We start from the raw sequence: 22,589 nt of genomic DNA on the forward strand, positions 1-22,589 counted from the left end.
TCTTCTTCCTTCTCCTTTTCCTCCTTTTTTTCTTTTCCTACTTCTCCCCCCTTTTTTTAACAACTCTTTAAAAATATAAGAATTATTTTTCATTCCTGAATTATACAAAATCAGGATAAAGACTATGTATTTGGCCCAAGGGCCGCAGTTTGCCAATCTCTGGTGTAGAGGAATTAGGCAAAAATCTCTGTAGGATCGTGGATACTGGGAAGCTCCAGGGGAGATGAGGGTGCATTTGCAGGAACAAGTGATGCCATGTGATAAAGTCCTTATTGGTCAATGTTTATGCTAAAATACCAAATCCTGAGGTACCAGCAGCTATGCATAGAAAGATAGGAATATGCCCTACCCCCTTCCTAGCTGAGTGGACATAATTTCCGAGCAAGGATAAGAAAGAAGCCTGAAAAAGGATCTTTCAATAAAAATGTAATTAAATGATTTTGAACTTGGCTGGAAATAATCATTGAATTGGACGACTCTTTCTATTGCTGAGCAGAAGTGGGGCTTTGGAGCTAGGATGAAATTGGTTATAGAGTTTCAATTATGTTCTTTCCATTTTTACTTTCAAATCTACACCTGGTTTACAAAGATATTTGAACAATTAGCAGTGAATTAGAGACAATTAAATATGTCTGTCTGCCATTCTCATGTTTAGTGGTTGAGTTTGTATACTGTACATTCCAGACCTCTTTTCATCTGTGAATACAGCTTTTGTACACTTTTCTCTCTGTGTATATCCATACCTTTGATAAAGATAAAGTTCTTTATCTTGGAATCTCCGATTACTTTTAGCCACTTTGTAGAAAGGTAAAATGTAATTTTTAAGAAGCTTATTTCTTTAAGAAGTTTTCTAGACTTTGAAAATTGCATACTTTTTAAACTAACTCTGGCAACACCAAATCCACCAAAAGATACAGGATCAAAGTTTACTTGATTAAAAAAAAAATTAACACTATCTAGGCTACAAGAAAAAAAACTGAGAATATTATTCTAATTATTGGAGACACTAATGTTTTAAAATGTATTGAAAGTTCAGTTATAAAAATAAATTTCAAAATGACCCCTACAGTGGTTCTTTTTGATTCCTAATTGGAAGATCTACAGGACAAACAAAGAAGTCTTCAGATCTTGAGCTGATATCTAAAAAGGGTTGTTTGGTTCTCTTAATGTCTTGGATTTTTTACCCTAAGAAGTAGTAGTAATCATCTCACCTTTGGGGCAATTAAACTCTTCATCAGTTGTGCTGTAATCCCAGGAAAAGGCCTCTAATGGTTTTGAGAAAATCTAGTCCATGTGCCTTTGGTCTTTACATCTCACCTTTTGAATTTCTTTCATTCTACTGAAGGCACATGTCAGAATAGAGTTGGACAGGGTTTGAGTCAGGCTAGTATATGGTGGTATAAACCAGGTTAGGTCTCATGGAATCCCCAGGGCCAAGGCAGACAGGAACTCCAGGGCTGATGTTTGACTTTCAAGAGAGTATGTTTACACCAACTTCTTGATGACTTGATGCTTTTGCTGTCTTTGATTCTGAGGCAGCTCAGGTCCCCTTGCTCAATTCTCTCTTACCTTTGTAGTACCTTCAAAACTGGACATAAAGAAATTTAAGGAGATTAGATTTGCCTTTTATCTCTTAGTTTAATGTCCAGCAAGACTATATTCCTGGAATGATGTTGGAGTCTTCAGAAAGATTTGAGTCAGCCATTTCGCAGAGGTGAGTTATTGTCTTAGCAGGATTTCCATCTATTGAAGGTGCATCTGGGAACAATTTTGTCCTGGTATGTCCCCATTCTATCCAGTTATCCTTTGTTTGCCCAATCCTTGGGCAATGGAGAGTATGGCAATTAATGGCTCTGGAAATCTTGTTCAGATGATTTGGGGCTGAAATGTCTACTTTATTCCATTGTCTCCTTTTGCTGAGGATCTTGAATCAGCAATTGATCTGCAATTGAATGTTATTTTAAGGTCTCTCATGGTTGCAACTTCCTAATTCTGTTAAGAATTTTTTCACTTTTCCAGATGCTTGGTGATTAATAAGGACAATGATGTTTCTAAGTAAAGGATAAAGACTTTCATAAACCATGAATAATTGTTCTTGCAAAATCTCTTTCTCTATCAGTGGGTAGAATAGGTATGTTAGGATTGTCTAGGTAGAAATCATGAAGTCTTAGAGCTTCTCTTTTTAAATTGGGCCATTGTTATTGCTAGAGCTTCATCCCTTCCAGAGAATAAACATTCTTTTCCTACTATATATTCACTGTCTAGGCAGCCAAGTTTATAAAATTTATTTCGAGATGCTCAACTAATCCTGTCATTCAAATTTGGGTGTGTGTCACCTGTATAGTTTTTTCAATATTGTGTTAATTATAGTGAAGCATGCACTGGGCATATCCTCTCTTATTCTAGAGAAGTTTTCCTATTACTATTTAACATCAGAGGCAATTTACTTCCATTGGAATGCACTATATCATGGAGGATTTTAACAAGGTCCATTTGAAGTCTGATAACAGTACATATCTTACCTGGATCTGACAGATCTTATCCTCATAAATTTTAAAATTCGGTGATTTCCATTTTTTCTGCAGAATTTGGGGTCAAATTTTATGCTCATATTTATGTACTCTTTGAACTTCTTCATGGATTCGTCCTTTCTGTTTTGTAAGGGGGCGTTTTTATTGGAACAGTGTTTAGCAGGGTGATCTGCAGTCTCCCTTACTGGAGGCCTCTATCTCGATGACAACAACTTTCTTGGGTAGAAAACCTTTGTGTTTCTATAGTATTTCAAAATCATGAGCTACTAAACTACTAATGAACTATTTCAAAAGCATATCAGTGATCAGTGTGTGTGTATATTTTGTTTATTGGCCACTTAACATGCCTTTTATATAACCACAAGTTCAACCACTTGAACTGATTTGGCTTCCATTAAGGGATGGGTTCTGGAAGAGAATCTAGAGTAATTATTGCATGTCTATCCTTGCATTACTACTTTTCACTTTTAAGATAAAATCCATCAATAATAAGGAAGTCAGAATCTGGAATAAACATGTCCAAAAGATTTTCTCTAGGATGGATACTTTGTAAAGTACAGAAAAATAACCATGAGGTTCTTTTTCTTTCATTAGGTCAGGTTAATCATGTTGCTGGATTAAGAATGTTAAATCAGTAGATAGGAACACGAAGAGGAGGAAATAACCATATTTGATAATTAGTGCAGCCTCAACAGAAAATGCTGGATGTTTTCAGTTAACCATAGGTACCATACTGCATGTGGTACCTCAGATTTGTAGGTGATTTTGTTAGTCTGGGACATTTGAAAACAGATGTCAAGAAGAAATTAGAAGTATAAGAGCTTTATTGGAAGAAGTGATATGTGAAATATACAAGTGAGAGGGACTGGGGAATAGTCAGGTCTATGAAGCAGGGCCATTACTTGTGAAAGAAGAGAAGGAAGGAGAATTCAGAATGAAGCACCTCAAACTGAGGTAAATGTCAGAGAAAGTCATTTGCTTAGGCCAAGGGGGTGCTCTAGAGCAGACTGCCCTTTAAGGAAATTCCATGTTGGGACAAACGACCAGGACCTTATACCAGGGTGACTGCAGTCTGCCTGGAGAGGTTGTGTTCTTGACTTGAACACTGCGGCAGATCTCAAAAGCATAGTCCTTGGAGGCTGTCAGCTAACTGCAGTCCTTGTGGCAAGTTTTCTCTTTCTAGGAGGTTCTAGTGAAACATTATACTGCTATTGCAGTCTTTACTTGCTGTCTGCAGATCCACTGAACACAGTGGAAGCAGCTTCTCCAGAGTTACTTTACACTTCTCTACTGAGTAGGGAGGTTAGTTAAGAATAACCACAACTTTGCCATAGGAGTTGGTCTTGGCGCAATAACTGACATGATGTGTACTAGCTGGCAGAGGACCAGATTGTTAACTGTCCCTAAGGCAAAATTGTAAAGAAATTTTGTCTTTACAAAATGCAAATATGAATGCAAGTTTTCTGATTTTCATTCTGACTGGGACAAAAAAGAAAGCATTGTTAAATCTATGGTTGTATACCATGTACCTCAGGCCTTATTAATCTGCTAGGAATGTTACCACATCTAGCACAGTGACTGTGACACTAGTTGGTTGAGTTTGCAGTAGTGTTGTATAGTCTATGATCTATAGTAATTCACTAGGGTCCACTCAGTTTCTCTAGGGAAGGGACCACCAGTCTTGTATCCCTTTTTGGAATAAGATATTGTTTTATATTTACCATCATACGTGGGTGTGGATATTTCAGAGACTTCCACTTGGCCTTCCCCTCTATGACAGTTCTTATCAATAGGACAAAGACCCAATATGAAGGTTATGCCAACTAAGCAAGTTATGTCAACCCCGACTATACATTTGAGACTAGGGAAATGATGACCACATGCAGAACAGATATAGAACAAATTGCATGAGTGTACTCTAAGTCAATGGAATCTACTTATTACCTGGACTTTGTGTACCCCCCTTTAGCAGTGGAGACTTTAGTCAGTTCTGAGGGTATCAATATCAATGAAGAACCCATGTCCAAAAGTCCTTGAAATGTCTGGGTGTTCCCCTTTCCCATATATTAAAGTAAATGGCCATCAATCTTATTGGGAAAGGACTAATGGAACCATTAGTAGATATCTACCATGGTTTTGCAAACTTCTTCTTCCTGAGGACCCAGTCACCTCGTCAATCAACGAGTTCCAGATCTTAAAACTATTCAGGACCAGGAACTGAGCAAAACAATGTGACTTTAAAATGAGATGGCCACCTTCTGCCACCTGCCTTTATTCTTGACTGCTTTTGGGTACAGTAGCGCCATCATTAATTGCCAGTCTATCTTGTCTGTAGACACACTGTAATTCCTTGCAGGCTAAATTCACTTAGCTGCCCTTCCAAACTTGCTGGTTGTTAAGTTAACTGTGCCCTCCTAGTTTGTGGTATTTAAGCACTCCCATCTCTTTTCCTATTATTCCCCATTAACCTCATTGGTATTAATGAACCAAATCTTGAGACCAGCTTTTCTATTCATAGCTCTGACTGGAGAGGAAAGCAAACAATTTTTAGAGATGCTGGCAAAGTTCTCTCCAGCACATTCCTAAGGGCCTTATTGAATAGTGGTGCATTCTGGGCCCTCCTATGGAACATAATCCTGTGGTGTGTATTCTGGCCTCATATTTTGGCCAGGAAGCCTACTTCCCTGAGCTTTTTAATCCTTTTTCCACTGTCTGTCTCAGCATTTCAGGCCTTTTTACTTGGCACGGAGTGGACCAGCACTTTCCTAGTTTCCCAGAACCATCCATGCTCACTGTAACTGAAGGATCCTTGCTATACCCCATTAAGAAGACCAAAGTAAATAAACTTCTCAGTTAGCCAGTCTGGCATTCTTGGTCAGACTCTCAAAATCTATTACAATGGTGCACCCCCTTGTTCTTTTTTTTTTTTAATTTTTTTTTTTTTTTTAGTTTGTTTCTTTACAACGTAGCAGAATTCATTGTTTATGCACCACACCCAATGCTCCATGCAATACCTGCCCTCTCTAATACCCACTACCAGGATCCCCCAACCTCCCACCCTCTGCCCCTTCAAACCCTCAGATTGTTTTTCAGAGTCCATAGTCTCTCATGGTTCATCTCCCCTTCCAATTTCCCTCAACTTCCTTCTCCTCTCCATCTCCCCATGTCCTCCATGTTATTTGTTATGCTCCACAAATAAGTGAAACCATATGATAATTGACTCTCTCTGCTTGACTTATTTGACTCAGCATAATCTCTTTCAGTCCCGTCCATGTTGATACAAAAGTTGGGTATTTATCCTTTCTGATGGAGGCATAATACTCCATAGTGTATATGGACCATATCTTCCTTATCCATTCGTCCACTGAAGGGCATCTTGGTTCTTTCCACAGTTTGGCGACCGTGGCCATTGCTGCTATAAACCTTGGGGTACAGATGGCCCTTCTTTTCACTACATCTGTCTCTTTGGGATAAATGCCCAGTAGTGCAATTGCAGGGTCATAGGGAAGCTCTATTTTCAATTTCTTAAGGAATCTCCACACTGTTCTCCAAAGTGGCTACACCAACTTGCATTCCTACCAACAGTGTAAGAGGGTTCCTCTTTCTCCACATCCTCTCCAACACACATTGTTTCCTGTCTTGCTAATTTTGGCCATTCTAACTGGTGTAAGGCGGTATCTCAATGTGGTTTTAATTTGAATAATAAACATTGTTAAGATGTCTGTACTGCCTAGAGCAATCTATACTTTTAATGCCATTCGGATCAGAATTCCACTGGTATTTCTCAAAGAGCTGGAGCAAATAATCCTAAAATTTGTATGGAATCAGAAGAGACCCCAAATTGCTAAGGAAATGTTGAAGAAGAAAAACAAAACTGGGGGCATCGCATTACCTGATTTCAAGCTTTACTACAAAGCTGTGATCACCAAGACAGCATGGTACTGGCATAAAAACAGACACATAGACCAGTGGAGTAGAGTAGAGAGCCCAGATATGGATCTTGACTCTATGGTCAAATAATCTTTGACAAAGCAGGCAAAAATATCCAGTGGAAAAAAAACAGTCTCTTCAATAAATGGTGTTGGGAAAATTGGACTGCTATATGTAGAAGAATGAAACTCGACCATTCTCTTATACCATACACAAAGATAAACTCGAAATGAATAAAAGACCTCAACATGAGACAGGAATCCATTAGAATCCTAGAGGAGAACATAGGCAGTAAGCTCTTCGATATCAGCCACAGAAACTTCTTTCAAGATATGTCTCCAAAGGCAAAGGAAACAAAAATGAACGAAATGAGGGAAATGAGTGAAAATGAACTTTTGGGACTTCATCAAGATCAAAAGCTTCTACACAGCAAAGCAAACAGTCAACAAAACAAGAGGCAACCCACAGAATGGGAGAAGATATTTGCAAATGACAGTACAGACAAAAGGTTGATATCCAGGATCTATAAAGAACTTCTCAAACTCAACACACACAAAACAGATAATCATGTCAAAAAATGGGCAGAAGACATGATCAGACATTTCTCCAATGAAGACATACAAATGGCTATCAGACACATGAAAAAAATGTTCATCATCGCTAGCCATCAGGGAGATTCAAATGAAAACCCCTTGTTCTTCTTAATACAAGTTTAGGTAATTCTTGTAGTTCCTTTGGGGTCTAATGTTTACCCTGTCTTAACAAAACTGGCATAACCCCAGATGGCATATACTGGCATTTAACCCTAGTTATCATTCTTAAAACCAGGGCTATATGGGCCAAGGGCAGGTAGCCTGAAGATGGGCTACTTTGGCATGAGCATTATTTTAAGTTGAAAGCAATAAAAACCCACCAGATTCAGGAAAAGCTCTTTGCTTTCACCCCACCCTCCCAACTGCTTGCCTATACCTGGAAAAGAGCTATTATCAGACATTCACTTTACTAAGAAACTTACTTGTTTTCCAAACATCACCTTTCTCCTTCCTGCCCCTTTGTATCCTCAGACTCTACACCCTCCTTAGCTCCCATGTCCCGTTGTTTCACTATCCTTGGAATTTCCAGATCTGTGTGGATTCCCCATATGTATGCTACTAAATTCAATTTTCCCTTGTTAATATGTCTCATGTCCATTTGATTCTTATTGCCCCTACAAAGACCTCGAAGAGTATAGAAAATTCTTCCTCCCAGCAAGACCAAATGGAGGCATTTCTTGAGGTGAGCACTGGATGCTTTGTGAGGAAGAAACCTTCTCAGTGTCTTGCCTTGATGTATGAAGTCAATGTTAGACTTCAAAAGGGAGGATGGGGGCATCTAACTTGTTTCTAGGCTCTGCTTCAGGGCATCCACAGAGACACTGTCCTCAGGGATGTTTTCCCAATATGGCTTATCCTAAAGTAGTGACCCTATGTGGGATGAGATTTCAATGACCTTTGAACCCTCCTAACCTTAATTGTCAGATTAGGTGTTTGCTTCTCAATTGTATCTGCTCTCCTTCGGAGGAATATAAGGGCCTCTTTGTAAACTACTAAACAGGCCCTCTGGTTCTCACACTTAGTTTTGAACTTTTTAACTGCCCTACGGTGTATCAGTTTCCCTCTGTAGTTCATCAATTAAACAGCTATAACCAGACAATTCTACTTTCCTTGAATGTACTGTTAGCCTTATTATCTTATAAATGGTGAATAATCCCACTGGCAAGTGTATTCATCCACTGAGATGTTTTTCTTGTCCTAACTAGTGACATTTTTAGCAGTTGGGCTTCCTTTCGCCTTGCCTCACACACCACTTAGAAAGAAGTCTTATCACTCAGCTGTTCAGGGAAGCGCTTCCTGAACCCCATTTCACCACCTGCTTTCTTGGGCCACTCCTGATACCAGTTGTGTCAGGCTATGTCTCCCAGGGAATAGTTTCTCACAGCATTCCAACGGGTCTTAAGGGTTAACTCGTTTCAAGCTTATGAACTCTTTGCTTACTGACCTAAGTTCTTTCATCTGTGCAGAGCTGACTGACTTTCCTTGATACTAGCAGACCACTGATCTCAAGGAATAAAGGACCACTTTCCCAGAAGATAAGGACCGATTACACTTGAAAACAGCTGCCACAGATGCTTGCAACTCTGTTCAGGGTCATGGACATAGGGCTAACTGCCTGAGCACCTGCTGCTCTTGCACTCAGCTCCCTCACCCTTTCCCCATGCCTTTCCCTTTAAAATCCTTTGGATTTGCCAGCATGGAGAAGATGGTCTTTGAGATGTTAGTCTACCATCTTTCCAGGTGACTGAATTTCTGAATAAAGCAACCTTTCCTTTCCCACCTCACTTGTCTTCCAAGTATAGATTTTCAAGTGGCAAATAGCCAAATCTAAGTTTGGAAATAGTTCTGTGTCCTGTAATATCACCAAGACAGACATAGAAATATATTAATTTTATTGCTGGTAATGGCTATGAGACATAAAGGAGAAAGTAAGCAGGAATAGGGAAAGCCTTCAGACTAAGTGTCAGACCTGAATTGTAGTCTGAAGCCTTGCCCTGTTCCTGCTTACTTTCTCCTTTACATTGTGGGGATTGATGGGAATAGCATGCAGCTGAGGTGCAGCTTTGTGAGTCTCCAGGAGCCTGACAGAGAGCTCCAGAGCGAAGATCGCCCATCACAGGAGGCTTGCACTGCACAAAACAACCACACTCCCCTATCTCTCTTCCTCTGTGCCATTGGCTAGGAGATGTCTGGGAAGGACTGTCTTTGGCTCAAATAACAGCAGATCCTGAAGAGACTTCAAGTACTGGTTGTCAGTGACCTGCAACCACCATTACAGGTTATCACTTAAAGGGAGATCTGAGCAATGCACTTTTATACTCTCCTGCTGCCAAATTAGATATGGACTAGAAGGTAGGCATTACTTTTTATGATTTAGACTCTTTACCTGGGATCATTTCCCTTCTGCTTAAATAACATTTATTAAAATTTACTTAGTGCCATTACTCTGATTATAAAACAGTTTTTAATACTCTTTTTCTCTAGGTATAGAATGATAAGTTATCTTTTTTCCCCACTTTAAATATATTATTTCACCATCTTCTTCCTTCTATGATACTCTTAAGAGTTTAACCATCAATCTAATTGTCTTTTTTTTTTTTTTTTGTAGACTATCTTTCATTTCTAAGTACTTTTGCAATCTACCTTTCTTCAACATTTATGATGTATCCGGGCATGGTTTTATTTTTATTTTTATTGCTTTGGACTTCTTGGAAGTCTTGGCTTTTCAATAATTACAAAAAATTTTCAGCTACTCTTTATCTCTTCCTCATGCTCTCAAGTCCTTCTAGAACCCCAATCAGACAAATGTTAGATTTTTCATTCTATTCTCCATGTCTCTTCTCTATTATATTTATATATCAATCCTTCTGGGATGCATTTTGGAAATTTTCTTCAAATTATACTTCCAGTGTAGAGGGAGCAAAAGTAAAATTAATCATATTTTTAACTCATATTCTGAATTTTACATTTTATGTGCTATATTCTTTTCTGCATATTCTATTTAGTTATGTGTTAATATCTTGGCTGCTCTGTAAAATCTATGATTTCTAGCACATTTTCAAGGATCTCATTTCTTTAAACATACTTGCTTTTTAATCTTATTGATAATTCTGATACCTAAAATGTTTATGAATCTACTTCTCCCGCATCTTACTCATAATGTGTTTTCATTGGGCTTTTATGGTTCATATTTTGGAGTGTGTGTGGAGATACTCGACTTCCTGTGGTTCTTAGAATTCTGGATTGTTAAGCTCCTTTGAGAGGATTGAGGTTTTCTTCTCTTGTATCCTAGAAGTATGATTAATCGCAACTGCAGATTAAATTCTGCACACAAGTAACTTGAATGTAGACAGTAAACTTGAGGATAGACTACCTCAGTGGGCAGCCCTTTGAGGAATCTCAGCTGAGCATGCTGGCGGGTTTCCTCGTCTACCACTCAGTACCAGCTCCATGGCACCTGCCGTCTATAGGACTAGAAGGGAGCACAAGCATAAACAAGTTTATGTTTATGTATTCTCAGGGAAGAATTTATCTTCTTTCCTCCTCACTAAGTACCAAGTTTGAGGAGGCATATTTCCTTGACGTTATCTTTTCTGGCAGTGTTTATTTTGTTTTGTTTCTTAGAACCTGAAAAAGTGAATTTTGTGCAGAGATATATTATTAGATTTCCTAAGTGGATGGGCCATACATTTATTTCTTCCTCATATTAGCTCACACAGAAATAGCTCAAGACTCCAGTGTTCCACAGAAACTGACAAGTCAAAAGATTAATTTGGTGATGCTTATCCAGCATTCCTGGTTTTAAATTATTTGGAGAATTTTTCATATTCCTCAATTTTGTACCAATTTATTGGCACTTTATAAAAGATATTTTTATGTTTTTATTTACTCTATTAGATTAAATATCCTCTCCTTAGAGAAGGGTTGTTTAGAATATTTAATCCACCATACTTCTGGAATATAAATACTGATAATTCTTTATCTATTATGTTTTCCATGGAGTCCCAATTTTTTCCCCAACTGTTTCTCACCGGAAAGTAACCTTGCATATTTTGGAACCTAGATACTTTAAATAAAACCAATTTTAATAAGACCTAACTTATCCAAAAATATTCTTGGGAAGAAAGCGTCCTGTTGAGGCGAAGGAAAGAAGGTAACATATGCCAAGAAGAACTTGCTTGTCATGAATGTGTTTTTGTATATTTTGTTTTTAAGCCAACTTGCTCCTTGCCTCTGTTACCTCCTACAATCTTGATGTTAACAAAATGTTTATCTCTTTGTGGTTTATCCATATTCTGTTCTACTATAGCTTTGTGTTTCTTTCTATTGATTTTTTCTGATCTACTCCTTTCTGTCCCCTCAGAGTCAAAATTCCAAGCTCTATCTTTAATGCTCTTGTATTAGGGCAGCATTCAATCCATTGGAAAATAGAAACATGCATTTCTAAGGTTCCCATTTACATTATTTTTCCTGTGAAAAATGCTGAAGGACAAAAAAATTCTACTGACCTTGCAAGACTTTAGCTCCAATTTTCCCCCTCCACCTGATAGTCCCACCAATATGGTAAACCACAGCCCCAGTCTTGTTATCCCTGCATCTTGTCCTGTGATTAACACAGCCTCAGTTTTCCCATATTTTTCAAGGGTGAAAAATGAAATATGATTTCCTTAATAAACTCCATAAAATCTTTATGTGTCTTGCTCCCAGAGAACATTCAACTTGAACACTGATCACATTGTAACTTTTAAAAGTAATTGCCTCAGTTACCATTTTGTTTGTTTTCCTTCTCTCACACCCCTTTTGTTTGGTAAATGCTTATTGGTCACCGGGCAATGAGTAACCTTGGTGCTAGGGTTACAAGTTGAAAAAACAGGACTCCTATCCTCAAGGAAATTTTTGCTTCATTTTGTTTTGTTTTGTTTTGTTTTTAATAGAGAAGTAAATAGTTCTTATGTCTCCTATGTCATTAGAGACATTCTTCACATTCCCGGGTAACTGAAGTAATATGATCCAAGTTTGAGTAAACTTGAGCTCTACAAATGATAGGAGAAATGAGTAAATGAGGGTGCATCTGGTTCATCTGGAGATGGTAAGCCTATGTTTCTGGCCATAGAATTTCCTTCTACAACACGCAGAAACAAAAGACATTTCCAGTGAGGAAGACATCTGATTTTCATATAAAATAGGCTGCTTTTAAGGAACCTTATCCTTCAACTCCCTTTCAAAGTGAGGAAGGAGATTCTGAAAAATTTATATCTTCCAGAAAAATAGGTATGTGAAAGTCAGATGGACTCATTTACTGTGTTTAAGGAAATGTAAATATTTTAAACAGATCACTGGTGTGGCGATCAAGTCACCATATCTGAAATTCCTCAAAATGTATGAGAAAATCTTTCCCTTCAGATGACTTCTTAGAACCTCAGAGCTGAACCAGTGAACCCAGGCATTTGACTATATACCTTGCAATTATCTCCAGCTCTAAAACTGCAAACTATTTCATAACTTAATGAAACTATCCCTGGGTACTCCACTGTTACAAAGGTCCAAAATTAATTAAAAGTTAGAGTTCTTTTGGAATGGTATAGATTTGCTTATGCATAGCTCTCATCTAAGAATTTAATATAGGAGAAATAAAACTATGTCTGTATATCATCCTAGCCATGTACCTATATTGCTATCTTATAGACAAGAAAAACCTGATTTGTGAGTACTAGAGTCCTGAATTTCCCCTTAATGTGGCTGCAACACATTTAAGCTATTGTCCTTGGCTCTGCTAGCAGCTGGGGATAAAGACGAGGCAACATTGGTGATAGTAACAGGATATTATTGTATCACTGCAATAGTGTGCTCCCCAATTTTTTGGTACCAGGTGAGGATATCATTTAGAAGTGAATGTTTGTATGTGTATCCACTCTAACAAGTGTTAGCCCTATCCTATTGCCAAGGAAATGGCCTTGTTGCTGAAGATTGGCTCAGAGACACACTGTAAAATTACAAAATATAGGAGGAACTTGAATTTGAGTTGATCTTTGAGTGTCTATGTGCTAGGAGTTTTGCTAACAAGATCAAATGTCTTTACAGGGAAAAATTGCCAACTCCAGGAGGAGAGTGAGAAATGATATTAAGAGTGTATAAGGGGCTGGCAGATGTTGAGTCTCTTTGGAACTAGAAGATTCAGAGGAAGTCCTGTAATATGCACTTGAAAGATCAGGTGACTGGTGGCACAGTTTCATTTCAAAGAGAAGCAGTGTCTGTAATGAGTCAACGGCCTTACAAATGATCTTGTTTACTCTCCTGCACCACCTGATGAGGTAGAGGTTGTCCAGATCCCAGAGATAAGGAAACTGTGATAAAAAGACCAAATAGCTAGAGTGACAGTAAAGGACTTCTGCTTCCAGGAAGATCAAGTGGAAGACTTGTCTCTTTTCCTCCCACAAAGCATAGCAAACCCCAGAACACTTTTTATAAAACAAATATTAGGGTCTGAAAAATAGAAAGAAGAAGAACAACAGACTAGGAACCCCAGGACCCAAGGACCCACGGTGTGGAGAATTCTTTGGTTTTCTTTTAGACTCATATATCCTACAATTGAAGCTGAAGAGGCTGGCAACCCAGAAATGCCAACAGGCATAGACCAAAAAGGCCCAAACAAAACCCTTTTCTCTCTACTAAAAAGACCAGGAAAGAAGAACCTGGCAAGATAGACAGCTTTTAGACAATGACCATTCTATTCATGCCAAATATCATAGAAAAACTAAAGGAAAGGCTGTACTTCTACTTTCTAGAGGCTGTAAGAAGATGCCACACCCTGCCCCTGGGGTTGTGTCAGGGAAAGCTGAATGGGAAACAGACTTGGATCTTTTCTAGGCAATGACTATGTGGGAGGCTGGATATCTACCTCTACTCGGTAATAATGAAATGGCATCTCCTGCCTTTCCTTGCTGGATCTGTGTCAGGAAAAGCCAACTAAAATACTCTATAAAAATAAGATCCAGAGTCTTATAAATTATAGAGCTGGAGAACAGGTTAGTGAATGCCAGGGGTTAGGTTGGGGGAAAGAAAAGAGGTGCATCTGACTATGAAAAGTCAAAATGAGAGATCCTGGTAGTGATGTCCATACTCTGTATCCTGTTCACAGGAATGTCAGTATCCTAATTGTACTAGGACCAAACTGTGTCCTCCCGCTGCCCACCACCAACCCACCAAATTCATATGTTAAAGTTCTAATCCCACTACCTTAGAGTAGTAACCATGCACTCAGAGTGTAACCATACAGGAGATCAAGTCTTTAAGGAGGTACTAATGTTGAAATGAGGTCATTAGGGTGGGTCCTAATTCAATATGACTAGTTTCTTTATAAAAAAAAAAAAAAAGGAATTTTAAACATAGAAACACATACAGAAGGAAGACACTATGGAGACACAGGGAGAGGAGAGCCATCTACAAGCAAAGAGAAGCGTCCTTGCCAACACCTTGTTCTGCTCACCTGAACGTCAGCTTCTGAGGCTTAGAGACTTAGAAGAAAGCAACCTTGTGGACAACTTGTTCTCAGACTTCTACCTTCTGGAACTGTGAAGAAATAAATTTCTGTTGCTCAAAACCACTAAACCTATGGCACTTTGCTATGACGGCCCTACCAAACCAATATGCTGGTTATGAGATCATGCTCCAGTTTTGCAAGATGTTCTGGGGAAACTGGTTAAAAGATACATGGGATTTTTCTGTATTATTTCGTACAACTGCATGTTAATCTATGATTATCTCAAAGTAAAAAAGTTTTTGTTTTTTTTTTAAAGTGGTTCTGAGGTTCAAATATAGATCTCCCCATGGCTAAAGGTTATACTCAAAACTGACCCAAACTTTTGACTCAGTTCTCTGTCAGAGGACCATCAATTCTGAGGCTGAGCTATTTGAATTCACAATTTCTGTGAATTCAAATTTGGGTGATTGGCATGGGTGCTGACCTAGAGTCTTGGTAGCAATAAGTCAATATGTAGCACTTTGCCATGGGTTTTTCTGATTTTCTTTATTGTGGAGCAATATTCCTGACTACTTTCTTCCTTTTAGTAATGACTGTATCTCATAGACACAGAGCTTAGAATAGGGAGTAACCTCAAGTATTATTGCTTTATATGTCAGTAAAAATAACTTGCCAAAGCTTAAAGGTAATTGATTCCATCCAGTGTTCTGTGACTTTCTAAAATTGTGATATACTGCACAATTTTGAGTGCAACTATTTCATAGTGATTAGGAAAAATTACTTTTAAATACATATTTTTGGTATCGCATAGATCATAAATGCAAGCCAGCTATGTTGGGTCCTCAAATGAAGAATAGTAATCTGAACTAAAGAAATAATAGTCCATTTCCATATTTAAATAATAAAAATCCAAAAGGCAGAAACTTTGAACTCAGGATTGTCTCTGTCTGTTTCTTATGTGGTAAGGGATTTTCATAAGTAAATTTCAGAGGTAATTTTGACTTTGTGAGTGTTTTGCTTTATATGCTGTCTTTAGAAATTAACCTCCTCATAAAATCCAATCCCACTTTGCTATTTTGACATTTCTTTTGTCTGAAAGCATTCATTAACATTTCACATAATTGCCCCATTTCCAGAGCAAGTATATAATTTCCTGCAGAGCGAAGACTTCGTGATGCATATCCAATAAAGTCCATCCTGTCTGCTAGTGGTTGATGCCTTCGTCTTACCATGGGTTTAAAAGAACTTTTTCTGTCATGGATCCTATTAGAGCTTATTGAGTCTCATTGGGCCTCTGTACCATTAAAATGCGGCTACCAGTAGCTGCCATGTGTAAGGTCTACTATTCCTCACTCATTGTTACTCTCTAATGACTTCGTAGCTCTTTTCTGACTACATAACTATAAGAGGTTATTGCCAAGTCAACATCTAAAAATTTAAGCAAAATTACTTATTTTCATAACTTGCTTTTGTTTAAAGCAAGAGAATCATGCAAATATGAATTTAATTTTGATAATAATATTAGAGAATAGGGAAAGCCTTGGTAATATATTTAGGAGAACTTCTAGTGAAATAGGAAGTCAAAGGACGGGCTTATGGAAACAAAGATATTTTACTTTCTGACTAAAAAGTAAATTTCTCAGAGCTTCAAGAAGAATTTTCTAAAATTGAATATACAAATTTTTTCCCTAAAACATTAAGAGCAATTTTAGAAATAGATTTCAAGTCATTATTTTTCAATTGATACGACTTATTGCTGCTTTTTGTGTTCAAGCAAACTACAATTTAAAAGTTCTTTAATACTTACATAAAATTATTCATCATATGGATAACTCTGGTATTTAGCCCATAGAATAGTGACAGATAACTCCTTATATGTAATTCTATTTTAGGCCTTGAAAGAAGTGTATTCCTTGGCCAATCAACGTAGATCATACAGAACCTCTCTTGTTGTTGCACACTGATAGATATTTCGGTCAATAGATCTAAGTTCCAGAAGCTGTGTTTTAGCTTCTTTTCTTCATATTTATACCTTAGCACACTGCATCCCTGTCTTAGTACCAGCAATCAAAGCAATGTTTACATTCAGGCTGCTTGATTTCTAGTATCTGCCAAATATTATAAAATGACCTTTGTTGGTTGTTAAATAAAAACCACCGTGACCCATTGATCTGCACAAGCTGAATAAAATTGTTTGTTTTGTACTATTATTTATACTTAAATTTGTCCTTTCCAAATCAAAAATAGTCTGACATTCAGCAGTTGGTTTTTCTTGATCCTGTGCTGGTATGTAATGCTTTTTTCATACCAGAAACAAACAAACATGAGTAATAATGTGCCATCTTTATAAAATTTATGAGAGGCAAACCCCCATTAACACATATATGTGTATATAATTAAAACTGGTAAATATTGATGTTATTGCTTTATAGCTTGAAGTTATAGAAACATTATTTAATTTTCTCTATTTAATGAGACTATTTAAAATAAGCCATCAATATATCTAAAAGAAGAGGCCATAAAACTTAAAAGTTTACTTTCTATAGAAAACATAGGATGAAAAGAAGCCAGCCAGGAAGGTTTACAGACATGAAACCCTTGAAACCCTTGTAAAGTAATCCTAGAAGTGTCACTGAGTAAAGATAGCTACTTCCAGCTCCTTTAAGTCATCTATAGAAGAGCAATTTATTTATTTCTTTCATATTTACATAGGCATCATTTTTCTTTACCCTTCAGGGTAGCTACAATATCCTATTACTAAGCACCTAATGTGTGCAAGTCTATACTTAAAGAGGTTATATGTGGCATACAAATATTAGATCTATAGCTATTGTTTGTAAGCAGAAAAAAAGTTGGGTATTGAACTTTAGGTCTGGTGATTAATAGGATAGTAAGAAGAATGAACTAGAAAATACAAACAAATTGTTTGCAGCCTGTTGTAACTCAGGTTCTTCTGGGAAGCAGAATCTGAGAGAAGTTTTTAATGCAAGTGGGTGATTTTGGAAAGTGAGCCCAGGGAACAGGGGAGGGGCCCCTGAGAAGAGTGAAGCAAGGGAGGAAGGAGAGCTGAGCCAAGTGTGTTGTGCTGGAGTTGGCTAATCCTGTGGGCAACGGGAGCTTAGTTCTGGTGGAGAGACCTTCAGAATTATCAATCATAGACACAGAAGAGAAGAACAACCCAACTTTTACAGGCTATGATTAACACTGGAGGGTGTTAATTTTCTTTCCTTCAGGATTCTCACCAGGAAGCAGAGAATCCCTGGTGAGGATTCTCAGGGATTCTCTGTTTTCTGATGAGAATCCCTGAAACAAACAAGACAGACACACACTATAGCTGGGATGCAGTGCTCAGCCGGTGGTTGACTCAGCAATGGCCAGAGTCAAAATGTGGGTGGATGAGATAGGTCAGGGGACTGGCAGATATCCAGTGTGATGCCCATCTGTGACACTTATTCATGAGGCACATCACTTGTCTACTCTTAGCACCTGTTTCCTCATCCTAAAAGAGGCGGGGGTAACCTACCTGCCTGTTTCCCTGAGTGATCATTCAGGATTAATGGAAGCACTTGGAAGCAATTTAAAGAATAAGGCACTACTGGGGTTCCTGGGTGCCTCAGTGGGTTAAAGCCTCTGCCTTCAGCTCAGGTCATGATCCCAGGGTCCTGGGATCGAGCCCCGCATCCGGCTGTCTGCTCAGCAGGGAGCCTGCTTCCTCCTCTCTCTTTGCCTGCCTCTCTGCCTACTTGTGATCTGTCTGTCAAATAGATAAATAAAAATATTTAAAAGAAAAAAACAATAAGGCACTACAAAACTGAAGGGAGCTGAGGCTGTTCTAGACCTGAGACATGTAGAACGAGAGAGAAAACGGAGAACAAAGAGGAGGTCACAGAAAGCATCTAGCAGGCCATCGGAAGCCCCTGCCTATGATGTAGCAGCTCTGTTAACAACCATGCACCAGGAAAGGAAGACATGCACAAATGATGACAAATATCACATTTAGCATCTTGGAAAATAAATGTGCAAATTAAACAGATCAAATTATCTACCAGCTGGGATATTAGGAGATTGTTTCTTGTTTGGAATAAATATTGATTGAACTGATTTAGCAAATGCCTAATACATGAAGACCATAATGCCTGGTCTGCCTCTCCGACCAATTTAAGATCTTTTACATTGCAGTCATGTCCGTCTACCCCTCGGCTTTAGAGATCAAATTCACTTTCTTCTGCAGTGTTTTGACAATTGAAAGTCTCCAGTTGGGTTATTAATTTTAGCCCTATTTGATCTCTGAGGATTCAGCCAGCAGCTACTCTCCCGTCTTCAAATTACATGACAGTTATACTTTTATTTCTTCGGAACTTTTGCAAATTTAATGAGTGTTAAATGCCAACATTACTTTAAATTTTCTCTGAGTCTTAGTGGAGGTGCATATGCATGATAGATATGATCAAGGCTAACAGTGTTTCCTAAGCCAGCTCTCCTTCCAGAAACTTGAAGACATTATGGGAGAACTTTGCAGGGGAGAGCCCAAAGTGATACTTGGAGTGGAAGCAGGTCTCAAAGCCTAATAGCTGAAATTCTTTGAGCAGTGGCCATGTGGGCTTCCCTGTCTTGATCCTAATCGCTCATCCTGCTTTTCCTTTCAGTTACCCCTCCCTGGAGAGGTAGTGACAAAGACATCACAAGGGAGAGGCACATGACCTAAAACTGTCAATTTAATCTTTAATTGTGGTATAAATGTTGTAGTAACCTTCCCTGTGACACTACCTCAGAGCAACCCTCAACCATTGTTATTCTTAAAAACCTTAATTCTATTTTTGCTTCAGCTTGAACAATCTGCATAATCAATATCTTTTTGTGTATATGGCATTTCATCCTAAAACTTCAAAAATGTTCAAAGAGTATCTAGTTCTTCTGTTTTGAGATTCTGTGAAAGACCATCCTCTCCATGTGTATGCTTTGGAATCTTAGCTATTCCATAACCTAATATTAGTGTGGCTGTAATGTACCAGGAACTACACGGCCCTGGGGACTGAAAAGTAAAAGCTGGGATTGCCCGCATCTTTAAAGGAAGTTCTAGTTTGATTTATGTCACTGTTGATTTTACTAAATAATAATAAAAATTGGCCTAGATAACTTTGGGGATCTGGGGAGGTGGGCAGCGACCTCCAACTCAACTTGTAGTGGGTAGCAAATGTCTCACTAAAGACAGCTCCTGAGTAGAAGAGCAAGAAACAGATGGGAAGGAAGGGGACAGGACCTCTCCATATGGACCCTGTCTTCTGCTCCAAGCATCTCCATGTGTCAGGAGGACAAAATCGAAGCAGGAATAATGCATAAAAGCTAGAAGGCCAGGGAGCCATATGATCAAGGGCTTTGAGTACCCTGCTGAGTCTTGGATGGTGTTTTTTGATGCAGACAGAAGAGCTCCATTGAAGTCCTGTTGAAGAGTCCCTCAACTCCGTAAAGTATCTTTTTATTTACTTTGTAACTTTTGTGTCCAGGTATTCAATAAGCAAATATTGACCATCTAGTGGTCACTGTGCTAGTATGTAGTAGGTACAGTGCTAGTTGTTGGGGATACAGGGATGAGTAAAGCATGAAGGTCCTGGTATCTACAGCAAGTGTGTGTGTGTGTGGTGTGTGTGACAGAAGAGAGAGAAGGAAATATTCAGTAATTTTAATAACAATGTGATATGGTAACATAAAGGAGAAACGCTGTTAAGCTGGCCCCACAGTGTTCAGGGAAGTCTTGGCAAAGAAGGCTTTACTCTGAAGCCGACTTTGTTAAACTTGGGTGTTCTAGCAATGTAAACTATAGATGTGATAAACTATGACTTTCTGTAGGGTTAGGGTTCTTTTTCATAGAACTGTCAACACCCACTGCATCCGGAAGCACACTTTCCTTCTCTTTCTGCCCTCCCCCCACCTTTTTTGATGATTTTATTTATTTATTTGAGACAGCGAGGGACAGAGAGAGTACACAGGAGCAGGGCCAGAGGAAGAGGGAGAAGCAGACTCCTCTGCTGAGCAGGGAGCCTGATGCCATGTGGGACTCCATCCCGGGAGCATGGGATCATGACCTGAGTCAAAGGCAGATGCTTAACTGACTGAGTCCCCCAGGTGCCCTGAAGCACACTTTTCCTTATTACTCTGAAGCAACCTAGATAAGGTTTTCTCTGGATGTGGAGGTCATAGAGCAGCCTTGCTCCATGAGGCTGCGTGAATTATGATTCTTGCTGATGTGACCGCTGACTTGCATAGCGTGGAAATCAGAGAAGTGTACTTTGCATTTTGCCCCTCCATTTTATTATTTTTAATGGGACATTCTGATTTCTGGACTTTTAAAATACACTGATCTTGATATGGGTGGGGTTTAATTTGAAAGAGGGAGTCTTGTATAACATCATTGTTTTCCTTGACTTATTATAGATAATTAACCAAACATATCATAGACTTTACTCTCTGCCTCGTACTGCATTGCTAATCCCTTCCTCTTGTATGTGCCTGAATTCAACCTTTATTCTTGTGGACTACTTAACATTCAGCTGAAAGTCACAGATCTCTAAGTAAGGTAAGAATTTCCTTCTAAGTTGTTTATACTTAGATCTTAAAATCAGAAATGAATGAATCAAAAATACATGGTTTTATCTAATGCTTTATTTTTCTGTTAGGAAAAAGTTGTGACTGGCAATTTAAATTGATTTCATGCAAATCTCTATAGTACATATGTGCAAAATAAATGTTTAATAAAAGGTTGAAGAATCAAGCTGAGATATTTCAAGTAAAAGAATTTGCCAAAAATGATAAAATGCAAAAGATGAAGGTCCTAATGCTCTGATAAGATAGTGAAGAAAGAATGAGAAATGTCTGTTTTGAAAAGTATCTGGGGAAATTTATGTCTGAGAGTATATTCTTATTCACACTCTGTTTATCTAGTTACTCTAAGGAGGCTTGTTAGCTGTCCCAAGGATATACTCCCCCCCCATCCCCGCTCTGGGAGGAAAAAAGGACTGTGATAATGGTTTTCTAGAAGAATCTAGAGATCTTTGAATTCTAATATAAGAAACTGAAGTCTGTAAGATATTTAAAGTGTCTCAAGGGAAGGTCATTAAGTTATCTCATTTTTAATGCCTAAGAAAGGATACAAGTTAGGATTTAATTATCAGTAGGTTCCTATTATTTGGGACTTTGGACAATAGAAAAAAGAATACTGAAAGATACCTTGGGTATTCTGTCACCAGTACCTGATGAAGAAAACTTGAGTTTCCATATTTCCCAGAAACTTGGAGGAAATCATTTCTGTCAAGAACAGTAAACTGGTGTCATCTCACACATTTATAAGCATACTTTAATTAAAGGATGTAATAAGATGTAGTGCTCAAAATCATAGTGTCCACAGTTAAATAATCCTTGATGTGAATACCAACTTTACCATTAGCTGTGTATTTTTTTCTAAGCCTTAGTTTCCTAATATGTAAAATGGGATAAATAGAACCTCCAAGGTTTGTTGAGAAGATTAAATGCAATGTAGTAAAGTGCTTGGCAAGGTGCCTGGTACATAGAAAATGTTCAATAAATATTTATTATTATTATTCATTATGACTTCAGAATACATATATGAAAGACAAATAATTTCCTAATCTTATCATAATATGATATTATGATACCTTGTAATCCTCGTGTCCTAAGGGTTGAAAGGGTCTGAAAGTAAATTAAAGCCCATAGTTGAAGACTGCATCTGGTTCCAGGGTGCAGCCCAACAGCATGTTCTATAGGTTGGCCTGAACTGGAGGAGGGACAGATTCCTGGGTTTAGTTTCCCCTCCACATGCTTTGAGGAGACCACAATTGTATGAATATTGTGATCAGTAACCAGGGATCCTGAGACTCCTGACTGCTGTTGTCAGCAACCAGGTGTACATTGGATGCTAAAACATTAAAGGTGTTTTTCTTTCTGTGACTGCCAACCAACTGGAAATTCCCCAAGACTAGTCTAGGAGCGGGAACTTTGTTCTAAACTATTACATGATAGTATTCTCTTCTGTGAAACTTT

The 22,589-nt window shown here is 38.3% G+C and overlaps 1 protein-coding gene across 4 annotated transcripts in view; it reads left to right on the forward strand.

Moving 5' to 3' along the window:
* Positions 1 to 22,589, forward strand: part of HHLA2 (HERV-H LTR-associating 2) — a 138,846-nt gene that overhangs the window by 30,229 nt on the left and 86,028 nt on the right. Inside the window, exon 1 of one of the 4 annotated variants that reach the window (XM_045088307.1) lies at positions 20,698 to 21,108. The exons of the other annotated variants lie outside the window; for them this stretch is intronic. The gene's annotated coding sequence lies outside the window, so the exon portion shown is untranslated. Of the gene's footprint in view, positions 1 to 20,697; positions 21,109 to 22,589 lie in introns of those variants that run through there. 4 annotated transcript variants of the gene reach the window in all.

This window comes from Mustela putorius, unplaced genomic scaffold, assembly GCF_011764305.1.
Source record: "Mustela putorius furo isolate JIRA1106 unplaced genomic scaffold, ASM1176430v1.1 tig00003834_pilon_pilon_pilon, whole genome shotgun sequence".
NCBI lineage: Eukaryota > Metazoa > Chordata > Mammalia > Carnivora > Mustelidae > Mustela > Mustela putorius.